Genomic DNA, 22098 nt, shown 5'->3' with positions numbered 1-22098 from the left:
TTTAACACCAGTACTCTGGAAACAGAGGCAGTTGGTTGGATCTTTGTGTGTTCAAGGAGAGAACCTGGTCTAGAAAATAAGTTCCAGGACAGGCTTCTCAAGGAGAACCTGGTCTACACAGTAAGATCCAGGACAGGCTTCAAAGCTACCCAGTGAAACCCTATGTTAAAAATAAACAAAAATAAACAAACAATAAAAAGATTTGGATCTCATTGGTACATAAAACCATGAGCAGACAGCATGGGGAGGGGGGATGTCACTAGCCCATCCTCTAATTCAGGAGCTATTGGCACAGACATGAGCAAGACTAATTGATAATATGAAGAAAAAAGCCACATATGGTTTAGACACATTGGGGAGGTCCTAGAAGAAATTGGAGGGGGAAATATTAGTTGGATTTTACATTGATTCATTGAATGCATTTTCAGTATAAATACATCCAGTCTGTGGTAATAGCACATTCCAGCCCAGGTTATTGAAAGATTTTTGAATATTTCTTTTTATGGCCAAATCAACAAATAATTTATACTAAAACATCAAATATTCTGTGTCTATTTTATATACATTATTTTTTTTCAGTGTAACTTAATGGAGTTATTTGAAAGACTAAATAACCATAACTCATGATTACTCAATTCTTAGCTATAGATACTTTGCACTATATAATATCTCAAAATATTTTTTACCAGAAGAGCAGATCAAAAAATAAAAGCAATGTACTTGTATCAAGATGTGTACAACATCATCAAGTTAGTTATTCTGCTGATAGTTTCTGTTTGCCTGCAGGAGTCATTGAACATAAATTAATACTCATGTAGTGACAAGACCCATTTGATCCTGCTCCTGTCTACTACATTCATATTCCATGAATTTGTCAGATAATTTTCCTGAGAAAGATTTTCATGTAATAATTCTACTTATGGAGGTAAGGCTATAAAATCAGGTTTATACACAAGCTACCTCAACACGTGTCATATTGTATAAGGCTTACCCCTGTTGTAGTATGATTTCATTCTTGAGATAAGACATTGGAAGTTAAGACTCTAAATAACTTGCTTGTACACAGAGAGAAGACGTGACAAGTATAAGTTATGATTAAATAAAATGCTGCTGATCCCTGGTGGCTGTAGTGGCAGAAACACTACAGGTCCCGACCTGTGACATTACTGTACTGTAATGTAGTGCAAGTTATCAAAATTCAAATCCTCTTCAATCTTTTGGTTTTTTTTGTTTTTTGTTTTGTTTTGTTTTGCTTTCCTTGTTCCTTTGCTTTATGAGGAAGCATCTCCTTGCAAATGTCCCGCTGTATGATTGACTTGGCTCACTGACTATACCCTTTCTTTTACAGATTACTCTCCAGTCTTTCCTGTCATGTGATCTGTTCTAATTATTAACAAGGGCGTTCTCTCTATTTTTATTATGAAGAATTTTCTTGATTAATGTTTCCCACCATTAGTTTTCCCTCACTCCAACCTGCATAACTACTCTACCTAGCTCTTGCCCCACTCCTTAGATCCCTTAGATCCACTGCTACTCTCTTTCATATTCAGAAAATAACAGACTTCCCAGATGACACATTTTGGTATATTACCAAAAGTGGTCTAGCTGGGTCTTTAGATAAATAATTTCTTAATTTTCTGAGAAACTGCCAAATTGATTACCATAGTGGCTGTACAAGTTAGCACTGCCACAAGCAATGGGGACATATTTCCGTTGCTCCATATCCTCACCAGCATGACCTGTCACTTGTGTTATAGATCTTAGCCATTCTGACAGGGGTAAGATGGAATCTCAAAGTACTTTTGATTCTCATTTCCCTAATGACAAAGGATGTTGGACATTTTTTAAAGTGTTTCTTGCCCATTTGAGGTTCTTTGTTTTAAAATTTTTTATTGAGCTCTACATTTTTCTCTGCTCCCCTCCCTGCTTCTCTCCTCCCACTTCAACCCTCTCCCAAGGTACCAATGCTCCCAATTTACTCAGGAGATCTTGTCTTTTTCTACTTCCCATGCAAATTAAAATCTATGTAAGTCCCTCTTAGTGTCCTCATTGTTGTCTTAATGTCTTCCCTTTGTTTGTCACTCAAGCCTACTCGTTACTCTCTCCCATAAATTTGAGGTTCTAGAAGAGTTTTCATTTCTGAGCATCTAAATTTCACAACTTGGTCACCACAAAACATTTGAAATTCTATCTGCCTTATATTCCAAATCTGTGTTTGTGGCATTTTCTGTTCTATGAGATTTCTGAAATATACCTTTCAAAAATCTCAGCCATTCTTCTATTTAGGTCTTCACCAAAATGTAAACGACTTTCCCGTTTGATCAGCTATGTCAGTTTCTTAGTATAAATCATCCTCTTGGCTTACATTTTAGATAACTAAATCTTGCTGCTAAGCAATGATTACGAAGGAGAATGAGTCCTCCTTTATGTGACAAGTACGGTATTTCACAAACATCTGACCTTTTTTCTGACATAAGGTTATAGACTGAATCATAGTCGACAGCATAAATTGTTGTGCATTTGACCACAGAACTTATAACTGTGTGTTATTTAATATCTTAAAAATGAGCTACAACATTTAGAAAACTTTTTCCTAATTTAATTCTGTAAACAGACCACTTCAAATAAATTAGCATGTAACCATGAAACACAGGCCTATTTATTAATAGCTGAAATGAAAGGGGGGAAAGGTCCTTATTTTTAAGACATGTTTCCTACAAAGAAGAATGTACTTTATCTGTGTTATTTACTTATATTTAAAATTTGAAGTCACTCTTCTCTACCTTAATTTCTTCAGGTATAAATCTGAAGAACTATTATTTTTAACACAATTATTTGGTTGGTGAGTGTTTATGTGATAAATGCTAGTATGTATGTGTTCACAGGTATGTGGGATGTTATGTATGTGTTCACAGGTATGTGTGATGTTATGTATGTGTTTACAGGTGTGTGTGATGGTACGTATGTGCATGTCACTGTATAACTGTGAAGGACACAAGACAAGGCAATTTTTGGTACTGATTCTTGGACTCAGCTGTTAAACAGAGGTTTTCTGCAATTGTTCACCTCTGCATGTGTTAGTGTTATGCAGGCCTTCCTTGTTACCTGGCAGAATGAACATACACAGTAGCCTCTCCCTTTAAGAGACAAACTCTGTCCACTCCCATTCACTCTTCATGCCTGAGGCAAGCTCATCTTTGCCTCCTCCTCCTCCTCCTCCTCATCATCATCATCATCATCATCACCATCATCATCATCCTCTTCCTCCTCCTCATCCTCCTCGTCCTCCTCCTCTTTCTTCTCTCTTTCTCTCCCCACACTCTCGCTCCCCCTCTTTCTTTTTCTCTCCCTGCTCCTGCCATTTATCTGTCTCTCCCTGTCTCTTTTCTCTTCTATGTCCTCTTTCTCTGTTTTTCTGTCTGTCTCTGTATCTCTCCCTCCTCTTATATTCTCCCAATGCCCTCTTAATAAATAAATCTCCATACTATCAAACAATGCTTCACCACTCCTGTGACATACTAGATTATTATTCTTTTAAAAATGTGTATCTGTTGTCTCAGGGGCAAAGGAAATGTGTTCAGATTAGAAGACGTTTGTCCTCATTCATTCATCAAGTGGATATCTTTTGAAAATATAATATAATCAGACATTTCTACGTTCCATAAGCATGACTGTTCTAAAAAGGACCCTACAAAATGACGCAAATTATCTAGAGGATGGTGTACAAAGCTAATCCTGGCAGAAGAAACAAATGAATCTTGAGAATAAATGAGTTTTAACTGTGATGTGTGAGGCTTATCCTAAACACTTACCTGCTCAGTGAGATGGTAACTGTACTGTGGGCTTTTGAACTCAGGTACTCAGTTGTTACTAAAATTTCTATCCATGAAAGAAATAATGACATGATTTTCCCACCCTACACAATAATTCTGTTTGTTATAGAAATATTTAAAGAAGTTTCATAAAGTATACCAGGTCTTCTTTATTCTACTTTGCTCTGGATATTTCTGTGACAAGTATGCAGTCTAAAGACAGAGACTTCCATTTTCCATCATGATAAGAAAAGGAACAGGCTCCATTGTTGCTTTTTGTATACAGTCCAAGGGACAAACCATCTGCCCACAAGTCAGCAGAGGAAGGAGTGTTGTGCCAGGAAAGAGGCAATTTGTAAGGATTGATTGTTTCTGTATTCTGTTCAAAGGAATGGCATCAAAGCAATGTGAGTTTTATTAGTAAGCAACAAAAGTTTCTGTTAAAAGTATATTAACAAGCAAAATAAGAAGAAAAAGCCAACACCTAACAATTAGAACCATGTGTGACAAAAGAGGTAAATAAGAGATAAAAAAAAGTCCTGGTTTAAGTAAACTACTAAGAATAAATGAAACCCTTAAGAAGCAATGTTATACAGCAGAACTGAAGTATAAGAAGGTCAACATTATTAACTACGTGACGTTTTTATATCAATGTCATCAGCAGCTATAGAGCTACACTATGTGGTGTTTTCTTGAGACTGAAACATATATATATATATATATATATATATATATATATAAACAGTTTGTGTGACAGAAACAAAAAGAGAGAAAAATAAAAATGTTATAATGAAGTAGCATCTCTCTATCTCACTGGATTTGTTACTGTGGTTCTGGGATGGATTCTGATAAAAAGAAGATGCATTACATACCCTAGAGCAGCTTCAAAAAATAATCTAGATCATAGAAAAAAGGAAAAACCTTCTATTTCCAAATGTTATAGGATTTATAAGACATTCTAAGCCATTCATTGAATAATATTATGACTAATTTGGCAACATATGAGTACCAAACCCATTTTAAATAAATTGCATTTTATGAATTATCAATGAAAAATTAGTTAACAAGGTTTCAATAATATCAAAAAACTAAAATGCTTAGAAGTGCATTTCATAAAATCTATGCATTATCAATATATTCAAATTTTAAATATTATGGAGTTAATAAAATTATATAAACTTGGAGATAATGGAAAAACTTTCTGTACTCATGGAACAAGAAAGTTGACACTTTAGGGAAAAAAAATACTATGCACAGTATATGCAGATTTAACAGAAGCCTCATCAAAATCACACCCTGTCTGTTATTTTGAAAAAATTCATAAATCTGTCTTAAGTCATATGGAACTTCTAAGTCGATAGGCTAATATTTTGAAGACTAAAACACTGGAGAATTCACACTTCCTCTTGCCAAATGCAATGAAGACCTGGCATGTATTCTGGCATAAGAATAAAGACCAAGTAATAAAATTTTGAGACTAGAAAACACTATATATATGTGTGTGTGTGTGTGTGTGTGTGTGTGTGTGTGTATTTAATATAAATATCTAGTTATAACTTTAGAAGGATGCAAGTTTAACCCAATGAGAGAAAGAATAGTTCTTTAATAACTTGTGTAGGGCAAACAGATGGATGTACTTCAAGAGTCATACCATTCAGGAAAATCCTATTTGTCATAGTTGGAAATGTGTGAGCAAAATTGTTTTCAATTCTTGCAAATCAATGTGAATCTCTGTCATATAAGATTCAGTAATTTTTACAGACATACATCAAAAGCATGAACAACCTAAAATCAATGTAATGTGATTGATCAAAATTGAAAATTTTTGCAAGCAATAACATAAGAATAAATAAATAACCACTTAATGTTCTTCTATAAACCAATAAGTACAAAGACATAGATTCCAGTTATACAATATCTATAATTAATCAGATATTTACTTACTAATCTTTATCCATTTTATGAAAAAAAGATGTCAAATGTAATCATTCATAAGTAAAATATAATAATATCCCTAAAATGCTCTTTTACATGCTCTGTTATTTATAATGAATATTATACCGTGTAAAGAGAGATGACGCATATGAAATTTTGGCTTTAATGTGCTTTTAGTAGAAGAGTGGAATGTCACTGTAACTTTGGAAGATTTTGAAAGTTCCTGAAATAATTAGAGGATTTGTGATTCATAGAATTCATGTCCTAAACATACAATCTTATGACACTATAAGTATTTGCACAATCAATTTTCCAAGTTGTCTTAACCATAGTAGTGTTCATGAACCCCAGAATTTGAAACTATGGACTAATACTAATCCATTGAATAATATCACAATATGCACACATGACAACATATTCTTAACACAATATACAAATATTGTAATAATGGATATTACGCTATACTCAAACTTTACTACATGGTCAATGAGAGAAGTACATTTGGAAAGTCACATACTGTATGATTTAATTTACATAAAATGATGATAATTGGCAGATAGAGGTGGGAATACATTAGTAACTGTTATGATTGGGGCAGTTGGAAGGAAAGGGAAGTGACTGCTGATTAGTTTGTGTTATCATTTTCTGAAATGATTAAATGTTCTAAAATTGATTGTGGGGATAGCTGAAGTATAAAAATTACATTGTAGCATACCTAGGAAGGGGGAAATAGCATGGAGAGAAACAAATATACAAGTTCTCATGTACAATCAAAATGTCAGCCTGCTATTACAGGCTCATTTTCACTGCGATGAAATTCCGAAATACTCTATCTATAAAAATATAGCACACAAATGTCCTAATGTCAACTTGTTGGAACAAAGGGATGAAGAATTGTTTTAAGGATCAAGAAAGTGCATTGTTGCTGCCAGAGGCCAAGTCTCTGTCTGTGGTCCTGCTGCAGCTGGTCTCTGTGTCGATGGCTGTAGCGCATGTCACCTCAGGAGGTCATAGAAATCATGGATGATGAAATCAAAGGCCATACTGAGCTTGGACTCTTCCTTACTGGCCCTGGGATAGCTGACCTGCCCCCTCACTGGACACTGCAGCAAGGGAGCTGGCCCTGACCTTCTTTGGAGAGTACCCCTATCCCCCAACTCAGGAGAGATGGTCCCATTGCCCGACTCCTCACCATTGTAAGTGAGAACTGAACTTTGAGAACACAGTGAACACAGTGACCTTGACTGACCTGCTCAGTTACCACCCAGGTCCATAGCCGGGTCTGGGGTTGTCCCACACTAGCATCTACACCACCTAGGACGTGCTATAACTCATAAAAGGACTAGTCCTTGCAACAATGCCTGCAGCATCTCCATGACGTGGAACAGAAAAATAATTTAAGACAAAAAGTAAAAAAGGAAGAATGTTATTTTAAATGATGCAATACAAAACTAAAATGACAAACATTCCTTTCTAAAACAATGTAAAGTTCAGAGATGTAAAATAGACTCCAAAGAGACATAAAATAATATCAACATAAATTTAAAAACAAAAAAATACTGAAATAAAGTCAGTATATTCTTTGCTCTCTTAAAGAATTTAAGTTCTTGGCTAGACAGGAACCCAAGGTACTTGACTTTGCCTTATTTAAGAATGACTCTATCTACAGTTTTCTGTGTCTTTTCCCATTGATATTATTGAATATTTTGCAAAAAACAACATGAGAGAAATAGACTTTATTTTATTTCATATTCCATCTTATACTCTATTATAATAAGGAATTCAAGGCAATAGACGTTGCCTTGAATTTTTGTTGTTTGAACAGTTGGCCATATTTTTTTTTTTTTTTTGGTTTTTCGAGACAGGGTTTCCCTGTAGTTTCTAGAGCCTGTCCTGGAACTAGCTCTTGTAGACCAGGCTGGCCTCGAACTCAGAGATCCGCCTGCCTCTGCCTCCTGAGTGCTGGCAGTTGGCCATATTTTAAAAATACTAAGAATAAGAGAATAATTGATTCGCTAATATTGTCCTTAAGTTAGTATTATACATTTAATACAGTCCAGGATCCCTTTTCTGAAGTATGGTTCCAACCACAGTGGGTCTGTCTCTTCACTGTAATGAAAATAATCGGTAATATTGCCCCCAACACAAACATCCCCAGGTAATTCGAACTTCTGCCAAGGTGACTCTTAAAAGGACCAATACTGGGGTGGGGGGGAATCTAGTAGCAGTAGGATCAATGCATTGATTAAAAGAAAGAAGCAGGTAGGAAGCACAGAAAGGGCTAACAGTGATAGAACAAGATAATTTATTTTAACAGGCTATAAACAGAAGATGGGGAGTCATGACAGCCAATATTAACCTGTGTTCCTTTAAGATACTTTCTAGAAACATGGAATAGACACAGCATGACTGGCCCATTGCTTTTATGCAATGGTTTTCAGTCAGTCAGGGCCATATATAAGTCACTGGTTTTTTTTTTTTTTTTTTTTTTTTTGCGACCTGGGCCCGTTCACCCTTCCTTAGGCAACCTGGTGGTCCCTTGCTCCCTGGAGGTCACCATTTGATGCCAAACTTAGTGCTGACACCAGACGGCATAGCACTACAGCCCAGATCTCCGGGACTCAAGCGATCCTCCTGTCTCAGCCTCCCGAATAGCTGGGACTTCCATTGTTTGCTGATTTGTTCTGTTTTTTTTTAAAATTATTATCCTAAGGCTAAAACATTGTTTATGTAGAAAAATATATTTAAATATTTCTGTATAATATTAATTTTACAAGTCAGATACTTATGTTACCTAAAATGAATACATAAGGTTATGTTGATGTGAACAGTTAGGTTTGAAAATTTTAAAAATATCATGTTGTATTAGACTAGATTTTATGGAATCATTTCAGTATTACTTTGCTGTCTTCAGGGTCTTAAACAAATCCTATTTCATAAAATTAAGGAAGCAGGCTATTGTAGGAAATATTATGGGAAATTGTTTTACCTATGTGCACAATTTCACAAAGAAAATGCTTTATATTAGACTTGTCTGAATCATGTTCAAATACATACATTTATAACAAGCATCATTTTCGTAGCTGAATCATTTGGTTTCTTATAGATATGTTTTTATAGTTATATAACTTTAGATAAGCAAATATAACAAAGGTTTTATGTTTGCAATTTATCATTTCAAAGTTTTATATACTTAATCTTGCAACATTCATTCTAAATTGGTTTTGAAATTCTTATTCTTTACGTTAAGATCACAATGATACTCTATTCCTTCCAATGAATTTTTGTGGCATGTTTGTCAAAAATTAAGCAGGTGTCTCCACATGAGTTCATATTTGAAACCTCTAGTCTATTCCACTGATATATGTGTTCTGTTTTGTCCCAGTATCACGCTGTTTTTAGTACTTTAACTCTGTAACATGAATTTTAAACCAGGTACGGTGATACCTGCAGTAATAATCCACATTATTTCGGATAGTATTTTTACATTAAAAAAATTTGCTAACCTTATATTTACATACACTGACCTTCCTTACCTACTGAATTTAAATGTCATAACTATAGAGGGGACCTGTCATTAAATTTAATTAATCCCCAAAATACTCCCAGAATACTACTGTGCTGGTTAGTTTCTTGTAAAATTGAAACAAACTGCGTCATTTGGGCTGAGGAAAAGTCAACTGAGAAAATTCCTACATAAAGCCCACCATAAGTCAGTGTGTTTTTCTTGAACGATGATTGATATGAGTGGCATACATCACTGGAAATGGTAGTGCCCCCAGCGGTAGGCAGTCATGAATTTTACTAAAAGGGAAGCACTCTTTTTACATGATTCTACTTCAGTCCTGCTTCTAGGTCCTGCCCTACTTGAGTCTCTATTCTTACTTCCTCAATCATGAACAATTATCACAACATAGCTTAAATAAGCCCTTTCCCCACAAAGTTGCTTTTGGTTATGTGAGTGTGTTTGGTGGGGGTGACGTGTTTAATCACAGTAATAGAAATAGACTAGGGTGTCTGCTATCTCTTTTCTTCATACCATTAGACCATTTGACGTTATCATCTGTAAATTTTAATTTTTGTTTGGATTTCTCCTCTATTGTATTTCAAGATTAATTATGGTTTTTAAATCTGTTGTGATTTGTACCTAGAAAAGTTTGGTCACAGTGGAGCCAGATTCCATTTATTTATCAAATAAACAAACAGCTAAAATAATTTTCCCATGGGCAAAACATTAGGCCCAAATCATAAGAACCTTGTTTTAAGGTTTGGATTCTCTCACTATGTTGGTTGCTACATGGAAAATTTTAATAAAGGATTTTCGTATTTCTATGATTTATGTCTAATGTCTTCTTTGCTTTTATGAATTACCTTATAATCTTTAGAGTAACATTGATAAACAGTGTGAACATTTTATTTAATAATAGTCACTGACAACGTTGATATTATCTTTTAACTTTTCAAAATTTTATCATTTACAAAGATAATAAATAAAACTAGCAATGTGTGAAGTTGGATTTGTTTTGGTAACTATTACTTCCTCTTGAATAATTTTTCAGTCACAAATTGATCAGATGTGATCAAATTCTGGTTTTTTAAGAGACCTAAATCTTACCACAAAAGACAGATTTCAGAGAATGGCAAAAGGAGATTAATGGCCTATTGTCTTCCATGCTGACTGGCCTCAACTTGCTATATGTTGCTGGAGGGACCTATCTGTCTTGCTGATTATTGCAAATTAAATCTGAACAGTACAAGAGCACTTGTAAACCACTGCACGCAATTCTTTTGATTATAAATAAATAAATAAGAATGCACGAAGAAAAGTGAGTAAAACATAGGTAATTTGTTTAGCTGGTGGTGCAGGCTGTTCTCCGATCAAATTTTGTTTCCCAGAGGAAGGCATCAGTTTTAAATTACACAGCGAGAAGGCAAGAGAAAGGAGGCAAACAATCAAACCCTTCCCAGGAGGGGAGAGAAGAAGGCTACAGCGCCAGAGTTCCCATTTAATAAATAAACACCTTCATTTCTGTAAGTTAATTTCACCCCAGGAAATAAGTTTAGTTTTAATTATATTGCCTTATGTCATGTTTTATAAAAGGTACATGAGGTTCATTGACTTTCTCTTATTATTGCTTTGGCTCTTTCTAAAAATATTGCATGTAGATTAAGTCTCTGAGGGAACGTAGCGTGATCTACAATTATTTGAAATGCAATATTTTCATCTTTCGTCATGTTAGTAGCAATTAGATAGATGAAAACAGCATGTTGAATTTAATTTTCATTAAAAACTGGGTTGACTTTTTGAGTTGTGTAGGAAAGACTGAACACTCCGTGCTGTTTGCATTGCTACCGCGGATACAATAACAGGAGTTATTCTTTGTCAAATTTAAGATAAGGTACAAGTACTAATTTAGAGTTCATTTTCTTAATATTCTTCAGAATTATGTAGAGATTTCATTGAAGTCTAGCATTACCAGGATGTGAATATGTCTGCATTTTTACAGTTAGAGTGTTCTTAACCAATTATCTGTAATAATGATCAGAGGATAAACCAAGAAATTAAAAAACAGTTAATTAGAGATACCAAGTGATAGCTTCAGAATAACTGGAATGGTTGTTTTAAAACTGAATCTGGGCCAGTGATGGCTATTTGTGTTCCGACAGTTTATAGAGAGAAGGGAGAAGATCTTCCTCTCCTTTCTTAGAAGGAAAGGTTGTAATATGTAATTTGTTGGTTTGTTTATTCATTTCAGTTATTCTCCTGTGAGGTACAGTATTCTTTAATGTGTGCATGAGCCATCTGGTGGTAATGGAGGCATTCTATAAGTATAGGGGTTGGAGATAGCAAAATGACACAGTTTGGTTAATGATTAAGTTTGCCAGGCTCCACAATCTGATGAGATGAATTACAAATGTGTAACCCAATCCTATGGGCTTTGCCATGAGTTCTGGGCACCTGAACACTTTCCTCATGCTTAATGTGTACATAACAAGTACTTTCACAGTCCAGCAATCTCCACACCCACTGATAAGACCTTTGCCATTTAGTCTAGTGATACATTTTATCCAATGGTTTGACTCAATTATGTTGAATGATCTTTGCATCCATAGATGAATCCAGCCTTGTTACAATGCCACATATACTAAATAGATATTTATAGGCACTCACGGGAAATTATATTGTCCTACTGAAGGGTAATGTAAATAAAGAATATAGATAGATAGATAATCAAGGACAGTATATCCTAGGAGAAAGAGTAAGAAGAAACTACACATAGATTTCTTAGTCACTTAGGCAATAGATTGATGCTTCATCTTTTCACAGTCAGTAGACAAAACTGTATTTTTTACACACGTCAACAACAGAAAATATACATTATTCAAACCTCCCTCCATTGACTATAGATAAGTTAAAAGAGTGCTACAGAAGATTCCTTATGATATACCAGACTCTACTGAGCAAAGAAATATTTAGAAGCTCACACACTTTTTTTTTAAAGGTGGGCAGGGTTTGGGTTATTCTATCTCCTAATATCCTTATAGAAAAATCAAATCTGCCCGAGACTCTCAGTTTGTCAATTTTCTTTAAGATGACTAGTGCTATGTCTAGTGATTTGAAATTTTGCATTTTTAGTGGATGACACACTCTTCATAATATAGTTAAAATGTATTCTGAATATAACTTATCAGTCCAATCATTGATAGTCAAATAATGTATTTCCTAACAGCAAAAGAGATTTTACATCTTGTATAAAACTGACTTCTGAATTAATCATTTAGAAAATTAATAAAATACTCAGTAATTTTATGGCTTTGTTATCTATTCAGATTTATGAATTTCCTCAAATTTATGGCACAAATTCTAATGATTGTTAATAACATTTAAATAAAATTTTATTCAATACTTATTATCAAAGAAATATATAAATTGTTGGTTCTATTTCAAAAATGATTTAAGAAAAATTTTTTTCTATGTGTAAGTGAGCTAAATTCAGATTTATAGATTACATAATATAGGGAATCATAAACATAAGTTATATTTCTATTTCATATTAAAATTAATATAAATATACAAGGAAATCTTTTAAGTTTAAGATCATAAAAATATTTTAAAGCTGATGCATAATATTTTAAAAAATAGTTGACTTTTCATTTTCAACAAATGCTGCTGGTATAACTGGTTGCTGGCATGTAGAAGAATGCAAATAGGTCCATATCTTTCATGCTGCACAAAACTCAAGTACAAGTGAATCATAGACCTCGAGGTAAATCTGGTTACACTGAACATGATAGAAGAGAAAGTGGGAAATGTCCTTGAAAGCATTGGTACAGGAGACAACTTCCTGAAGAGAATACAAAGATTGGCAAGTAATAAATGGGACCTCATAAAACTGAAACATTTCTGTAAGGCTAAGGATACTTTCTAAAGGGCAAAATGGCAACCTACAGAATGAGACAAGATCTTCACCAACCCCACATCTGACAACTGGCTGTTCTCCAAAATATATAAGGAACTCAAGAAACTAGACATCAAAATAAACAAACAATACAACGAAAAATGGGTTACAAAACTAAACAGAGAAATCTGAACAGAAGACTCTGAGATGCATGAGAAACATTTAAAGAAATGTCTGACATCCTTGGCTAAGGATGGGAATGCAAATGCAAATGACTCTGAGATTCCATCTTACACCTGTCAGAATTAATTCCATCTTATACAAAAACACAGATGACATTTTAAGTTGGAAAGGATCAGGGCCAAGGACAATATTCCTCCATTGTCTGTAGGAGTGTTAACTTCTACAGCCACTTTGGAAATTAATCTGGCAGTTTTTCAGAAATGTGACGATCAACTTACCTTAGGATACAGCAATAACACTCTTGGACATATACCTAAAGGTTGCTCAATTATACCAAAAGGACCCTTGCTCAACTATGGTCATAGCAGCTTTATTCACAATAGCAAGAACCTGGAAACAACCTGGATGTCCCACAACAAAAATATGGATAAAGACCATGTGGCATATTTTCACAATGGAGTATTACTCAGCTCTTAAAAACAATCACATCAGGAAATTTTAAGTGAAATGGACGGAACAAGAAAAATCATACTGAGTAAGGTATCCAAGAAAGACAAGACTTAGAAAGACAAACATGGTATGTACTCACTCATATGTGAATATCATCTGTAGGAGGAGGATGGCTGCTTGTTCTTTCTGGCCTCCTGGCTAGAAATAATGACACAGAAACTGTATTATTTAAAACACCGCTTGGCCCATTAGCTCTAACTTCTTATTGGCTAACTCTTACATCATAGTTTAACCCATTTCTAGTAATCTGTCTATTGCCAAAAGGCTGTGTCTTACCGGGTAAAATTTTAGTGTCTCATCTCCGGTGTCTCCATGGCTTCTCTCTGACTCTGCCCTACTTCCTCCCAGCTAAAGCCTAACTTCCCCTGCTTGCCCAAATTCTGCCCTATTGACAGGCCAAGGCAGTTTCTTTACTCATTAATGGTAATCACAGCACACAGAGGGGAGGGAAATCCCAGATCAAATATCAACTGTAAAATTAAAGAAAACCATGCTACAATCCACAGATCCAGAGATCTAGGTTACAAGGAGGGTCCAAGATGGGACGAGTGGATCTTCCTGGGAAGGGGAAAAAGCAGAGATTTTTTTCTGGGTAGATTAGGGGCAGGTGGGAATAATAATTTTAGGCATCTGGTTGGGACTGGGTGGTTGGGTAGAATACTGAAAAAAAAGTGATTGGAAATAGGATGCTTGCGGGGGTGGGTAATTGGGTCAAAACCTGGTGCAAGGGAAATTTCCAAGGATGACCTCTGCTACCAATCGTGGATACATAGCCTAAATTGTCAATCTCCTTTTATAAAATTGGTGATTATTCCAGTTGTCATCAGGGAGCCTTCATCCATTAACTGATGGATCAAGAGACTCACAGTCAAACATTAGGCTGAGCTCAGGGAATCCTGCTGAAGAGAGGGAGAAAGGATTCTTGGAGCCTGAGGGGTCAAACACACCACAACAAAATCAATAGGAACAACTAACCTGGCTCATAGGAACTGAACCAACAACCAGGGAGCCTGCACTGGACCAACCTAAGCCCTCTACATATGTGTGACAGGTGTCAAGCTTGGCCTATTTATGGGACTCCTAACAATGGAAGAAGGAGCTCTCCCTAAAGTTTCTGCTTGTTCTTCTGAACTTATTCTCCATATTGAATTGTCTTGCTCAGCCTAACTATAAGGGGAGGTGCTTAGTCCTATTGCACTTGATAAGCTGTGCTTTGTTGATATTCATGAAAAAAGTGCTTAACAGAAACAGAGAAGGAGTAGATGGTGGGAGGATGCAGGATCATGGCAGAAGAGGAAGGAGGGAACACTGCAGTCAGGATGTAAAATAAATAAATGAATTAATGAATGACTTTTTGTGATGGTATTATACTGCTTTTCATATTGTTTTCATTACCATAGCTGTTATACCTCCTGAAATATGGAATGATAATTACACCAACATTGTTCTCTTTGGATTGGGTTGTAACTTTATTTGATTTACTTACCCTTTTACCTACAGAGAGGTATAGCCCTCATCCTCATCAAAAAAGTTCTTTTTTTTGTAAGAGAAAGTGCAATATAGCATTCCAGAACTGGTCAAAATACTGAGAAGCACAGATGTGGGGTGCTCAGCCCCTGGGGATACATCCACAAAAACTCATGTAGCTACGGCTCAGGAAAAATCATGGAAGAGGAGAAGAAGGATTTCAAGAGTTAGAAGACCATGAAATCACCTGTCAGAATTTTGTCTCCTAGACAGACAGGGAATCTTCACCCTTGCTACCACAATAATATGCCTAAAACAAACCTTGAGAAAAGACAATACCAACAGACATATTAACATGGAAGCAATAAATCTCATGGAGGTCACCATAGCTAAAGTAGTACAGACAGCTAAGAAATGTTGAGAACAAGGCAATTAATCCTCAACAAGTGTGGATGCCTGGCATCTTCAGCACCAGGTCAGTCCTGAAGACATACACACGCAAATAATACTAAATGAGCTTTCCAATTTACATTTATGATTTTATGTGTGTGTGTGTATGTGTCAATAATAATTAAAGAAAAAGATGAATTTTAAAGAAAAAATAGGGGGCCTTTTTGTTTTTATTGGAAGGGTTTGGTGAATGGAGAAATTATATATTAATTTAAATGGCTAAAAATAAAAAAATATTTGGCATTAATCAAAAATGAAAATTTTTGAACTTTTCAAAAGATAATATCAATAGGACAAAAACCATGACCCTTAAAGAGAAAATATCAATGTATCATGTATCCAATAAAATAATTATTTTAACAGCATAGGGAATATCTCAAAAGTAAATAATACACAAATTCCAAAATCAAATGAAACATAAGTGTTTGAAACAAAAGTCTCTGCAAAAAAGGAATGGGAATGTCAGAATAACATAAAATATCAGTACAGACTAAAAAGCTGCAAATATATGTACCAACAGCCTCATTGGAGTGAAAGACCTTAGTGACAATATACTATGCATTGCTGAAACTCTGAGTATACTTCACTAATTAATTGCTCACCAAGACTTTCCATGAGTGGTTCCACAGACTTCTTCTATGACCCATTCATTCCTTTGTGCTAAATATTTGTTTATGATAGAGAAAAACAGATTTCCAAATATAAAATGTCACAGAAAATAATGTACATGATAGTTCATATTATAATTCCACAATAAAATAACATAAATTACTTTAGCTCTGAAAAGTGAATGTGTACAGAAACTGTGCTAAATACACATGATACAAATTCTACTTAACATAAAATACAAACTAGTAAAAGGTTAAGAACATGGATATATCCTAAAGTTGCCACACAGAATTAGTGATACTAGCCCTGAAATGAACCTGTCTATAGTTTAATAATCTTAAAAATATGTTTACTGTAAGTTAATCTGTAGTTACAAAAATCAATGCAGAGGCAGATATGACTGTGGAGGTTGTCAGTGTTTCCAAAGATGAACCACTTAATGATCAGGTCTAATGGACAGGCTCACCACATTGATTATCAGGAAGCATTTGTGGGTTTAAACCTATGCAACATTCTGTGAATTTTCTTAGGATAATTCATTTAAACAGAGGATCAAGAAAATGAAGTGAAATACTAATATATACCCTTACATAAAGAAAGCGTAACTCTTGAAGCATAATAATGCTTTGGAATTTAATCTTTTGAGGAAGGAATTTTCAGAGAGTGAGTGTACAGGAAAGCTGGGCACTTAATACTGTTCTGTGTATATAGATATGTACATGGAGCTAGAGATTTAATCAAATGTCTCATACAACATCAGTAAATTTAATAGAGCCACATTACTGATGAATTATTCCTCTTATTTTTATTGACACTGTATTCATTTTTATCTTGAATTATTAGTCTTGTAAAAATGATTAAGTCGTTTTATTATAATTATCCTATTAAAAGGAATAAATATTTTAAGACTGTTTTGTATTTAATGATCCTGGATTCATCCTTGCTGTCACAAATGGCATGATTTTCTCCTTTTTAAAAAGTTGGTAACATTCAACGGCACACATTATTTGTATTTTTATCTAGTGATGGATTCAGCATTTTTTCCTCCTCGTGCCCCTCTTGTAAATAATTTTGCTATGAACAAGAGGTATGTATGTTGTACTGGGATTGGAATGCTGTTTTCATTTATTTTAAATATCTACTCAGAGGAAGGATATTTGAGGGCATTGCATTTAGATAGTGGGATGCAGTGTCAAAGCTGATAATAATGGAGGGCACAATGTTGGAAACATGGCAAATCTTGCTGGTGGAAAAAAATAAAAACAGACAAATCTGTATGAGAACATGTTCCTTTGCAGAAAGGGAACATGACACCATGGCTTTTGCCAATACTGACTCCCAGCGCCCTAGAATGAATAAAGATAACCCCATATAAGAAGCAATGAGTATAAAGAGGTGCTTTCATGAAAGATGCTTTTTTCCCCTTTCTCTAAGAACATCCCAACCAAAGCTACTCTAAAACTCACAGCCTGAAGGTATGTTAATAGCTCTCCTAATTGTAAGTATTCAGGCTATGGAGAGGAGACCACCTCACCTACTCTGTCATGTCTATTATTTAGTGTTATAATTAATATTCACATCTATTCAGGAAGGAAGGACAAGTTTTCATAACTCATCGAGAGGATAACTCGAGATAAGGAAAGGAAAATGAAATAAGGAATGGTGATGAAAAGAAGAGGAGCAGAGTTGGGAAGGAGGGATGATAAAGGCAGGTTTTGGTGCCTGGTTGTTCTTGGACATGGGAATACTTTCTGAGGCTCCAAGTTACTAATTTCTGTATATTACCATCCCTAACATTGGCAATTGCTTCAGGGGACTTGATTCCTTCAGTAGAGTATAATAGAAAAATTAATATTAAAAACTCATTTGTGGACACTGAAATTTGTTTTTAAGATGTATTAATTATTCAGCTTTTCATCTAATTGAGTGGCACAATAGTGTATATACTAACTAATGAATCAACACATATCTAGAAATACCTGTATTTAATTTCACATTTTGAAAACATTCTGAAAATACGAATTAATATTGATATATAAATTATGAAAAAAAGTTAAATTAAGAATTTTTAAAATCTGAAAGCATATCTGTACCTCTCTACCTTTGTAAGCAGGGTCTTGGGTAATATCTGCATCTAGAATTTTGGGTAGTTTTGAATGCCTGACCGTTGTGTCATGAAGTAATTTCTTCTGAGGTAAAGAAATTCATTTGAACTTTCAAGGATACTTTGGTAAGCCAGGTGTTCTAAGGAGTGATGAAGCATTTCTTTGTATAGGGAGGTTCCATTATACTCAGGAAGTAAACAACTCAGTGACTTCAGGAAGCTCCTGAAATTGACCAGATGCACTGTACTTTTCATTCTTTAATCCCAGCACTCAGCATGCAGAGGGAGCTGGATCCCTGTGAGTTCAAGGCCAGCTTGGTCTACAAAAGCTAGTTCGAGGACAGCTAGGACTGTAACAGGGAAACCTTGTCTTGAAAAAACAAAAACAAACAAACAAACAAAAAACCAAAGTAACATTAAGTCATTTGTGCCATAGCAGATTGCAGGCTATGGACAAATCTGAGAAGAATGTCACATTTTCAAAAGGCAATTGCAATTCCTCTTTACTGAGATTTTTTTTCCTGTTGGGATTAAGGTGTGTACGAGGGTGTTCAGGTGTGTATGTGTGTGTGTTTCATTTATTTGGTTCTATCTAAACTAAAAATAGTTAACTCCTACTTCTTTGTGTCCCAACAAAAGACATCACTTTCTACGTGTGGAAGTTCTGCTCATAGTGCCCCTTAGATTCCAGTCCTTCCAGTCCTCTATGCAACTATTGTTGTCTTGATAGTCCGTAAATCTATCCAGTCTTCTCTGTGCACTCTCTGTCTGAAGACTCCAGAAATAAACTTCCAGGTGACTCCTTAGCTATGTATTGTCAGTTTCTCCTGCACCCTCCTATAATGCCCGGGTGCACTATGGTAAAGGGATGGTTTTGGTTTTTTGCTTTTCTGAAAACGAGATCCATTCTATTATGTTAATTGTTGCCTGAAGTAAAAATAAGCTTGCTGCACAATGGCTCTTTCCTGTTTATTGAGCTTCTGCCACACTTCAGACTCACCTTTAAGTGCTGCTTTTGATAAATGGCTAAACAGAAAGATATGTGGTCCTTGGAAGAATTAGGGTGGAGGCCATGAACAAAGACTGTTGATGTCTCTTCTTATGCTGTCCAATATGGAGAGAAGATTCTAGAAATCCTGCAGGGAACTCTGTTTGTGCTTTCTCATCTCATTCTTCTCTGGGGCTTATTTTGCATTCTATACCAAGAGTCATTTCCTGAAAAGATGCAAGGTAGTAACTTTAAGATTGTAACTTCCCAATGTAGAAAAGATAATGTGGTTTCAAACGAGGGACATCGTGTTTGTTTTGAAATGTTTTATTATTTGTTCATTTGTTTTGTTTATTTAGTTATTTGATGTAATTTCATGTATAAGGACTTGAGCAAAGACATAAATAAGTAAGTAGCTGACTATGCCACTTGAACACAATCTGTTTCTTCAAATAGTTGGAAGTCATTGTGGCTTAAGTCATAATCAGACACTAATCCAGGGTTAGTGGACAGAGCACAGAGAAGACAGGATTAGTGGAAGCAGGGATCTCAGCAGACAAGAACATAAGTTTTCTGGCTTTCTCCATCCTCAATCACAGGGGAGGCCAACATCCAGCTGCTCGCAGATTGCATTCTCTATTTCCTCCTGCATGTTCCACTTTATGCAAAGAAGTGGTTCTCAGAGAACGACCAGCTTAAAAGGAGACAAACAGAAAGTCAGAGACCCCATTGCTCTGCACCCAGCTGTGAAACTGATGGATGTTTTCAAGGCTCTCGCAAAGTAGCTGCGGTTGCCAGTTCAAAACAAAAGAGGGAGAAGGCCAGGACTTAGGAGGCAAAATCACTTTCCCACAGCAAATGGGCTAAGGAGTATGTTAGGGGAGAGTAATGCAATAAATACAGTAGATCGGTGAAGGAAAGACAGCCCAGGAGAGCTTGCAAGGGAGCATCAACCAGCCCCGAAAAAAACTGCTGGGCCCTCTTCATCTTGCAGCCCAGAGAATTTCTTATCCCAGAGGACCTGTTTCCCTCCCTGCTGCCAGCGAGCAATCTCCACTGCTATTGCCTAATGCTTAGAAGGCACAAAGAGGCCTCCACTTGACCCCAGGTTTCAGCCCAAAGCCGGAGGCTGGTGAAGAAAGTGGGCATTACAATGAAACAATCAGAGAAATGTAGTAAAAGCCAGGATTTATAAGAAATGAGACACCAGGTAAGACAAAACTTGTTGACTGAAGTATAAAACATAAGACATATACTGGTTCTAAGATATTTAGAGATATGAGGAATATTTTTTAATTAAGACATTTGATTTTATAGTTGATTCATTGGTTTGCTTCACCTGTTTAACATTGAATTTTAAATAGGTGCATAATGTCCTATTGTGAGAATCCAAAGCAGTGGAAGACAGAGACAGAGACAGAGACAGAGAAAGACAGACAGACAGACAGATTATGGAAGAGAGAGAGAGAGCTTTCTGGTCCTAGTTCTGCACTACAAAGTCCAGCTTTATTTAAATACGTGCACATAAAAATTATAGAAGTTCTGGCATTTTTAACGAATTGGATTTCTGGGTAATTGGAACAAAGCAGAACATAAAGCATTAATCTTTCAAGAAGATTACAGTTTCAAATGGATGCATGGGGGTTTAAGAGATGACTCATTCCATAAGGCACATATAACACAGGTTGAGCTCTTGAATCTGACAGTCTGTTAACCCTGTAGAAAGTCAAGTATTGTGATCCCATTGCTGTATCCCCAGGGCTCGTTAACTGAATATATAAGGCACAGGTCCTAGTGAGAGACCTTGTGTCAAGAAACAAGATGAATAGCTCCAGAGGAGTGATGCCCATGATGACCTCTGGTTTGCACACATATGCAAACACATGTGCAGACATATGTAGGCATGCATATACTTTAATACACTAATTTATACACAAACATACAAATATAAATATTAATTTCATACATATTTAGAGCTTCATATTATATGGATATATGCATGTGCTAGAATATGTATGTATGTCAATGTGTTCATAAACAAGCTACATTTGTAAACGGCGAATGCCTCAGGAAAATGCTTCTGGCTTTTGTGGAAACTGTAGGTGGATTTTAAGTCTGTATTGCCAAAGGCACTGTGCACTTAGGACAAAGAGCCCAAAGCCTTTCAGCTGGATCTGATTGGTTTGGGTAGAGGTTATGTTGCACTTAAGAATAATTAGGGTAGAAGAAGGAGAAGAATTACAACTCAAAGGCCCAGAAAATATAATAAACAAAATTATAGAAGAAAATTTCCCCAACCTAAAGAAGGATTTTCCTATGAAGCTACAAGAAGCCTACAGAACACCAAATAAACTGGATCAAAAGAAAGCATCCCCATGCCATATAATAAAACACAAAACATACAGAATAAAGAACACATATTAAGAGCTGCAAAGGAAAAAGGTCAAGTAACATACAAAGGGAAACCTATCAGAATTACACCTGACTTCTCACTGGAAGCCATGAAAGCCAGAAGGTCTTGAATAGATGTGCTACAGACACTAAGGGAACATGGATGCACGCCCAGACTACTATACCCGGCAAAGCTAGCATTCACCATCAATGGAGAAAACAAGATATTCTAGATTTAAACAATACGTA

This window comes from Arvicola amphibius, chromosome 11, assembly GCF_903992535.2.
Source record: "Arvicola amphibius chromosome 11, mArvAmp1.2, whole genome shotgun sequence".
NCBI classification, from domain to species: domain Eukaryota; kingdom Metazoa; phylum Chordata; class Mammalia; order Rodentia; family Cricetidae; genus Arvicola; species Arvicola amphibius.
This window is presented reverse-complemented; position numbering follows the sequence as displayed.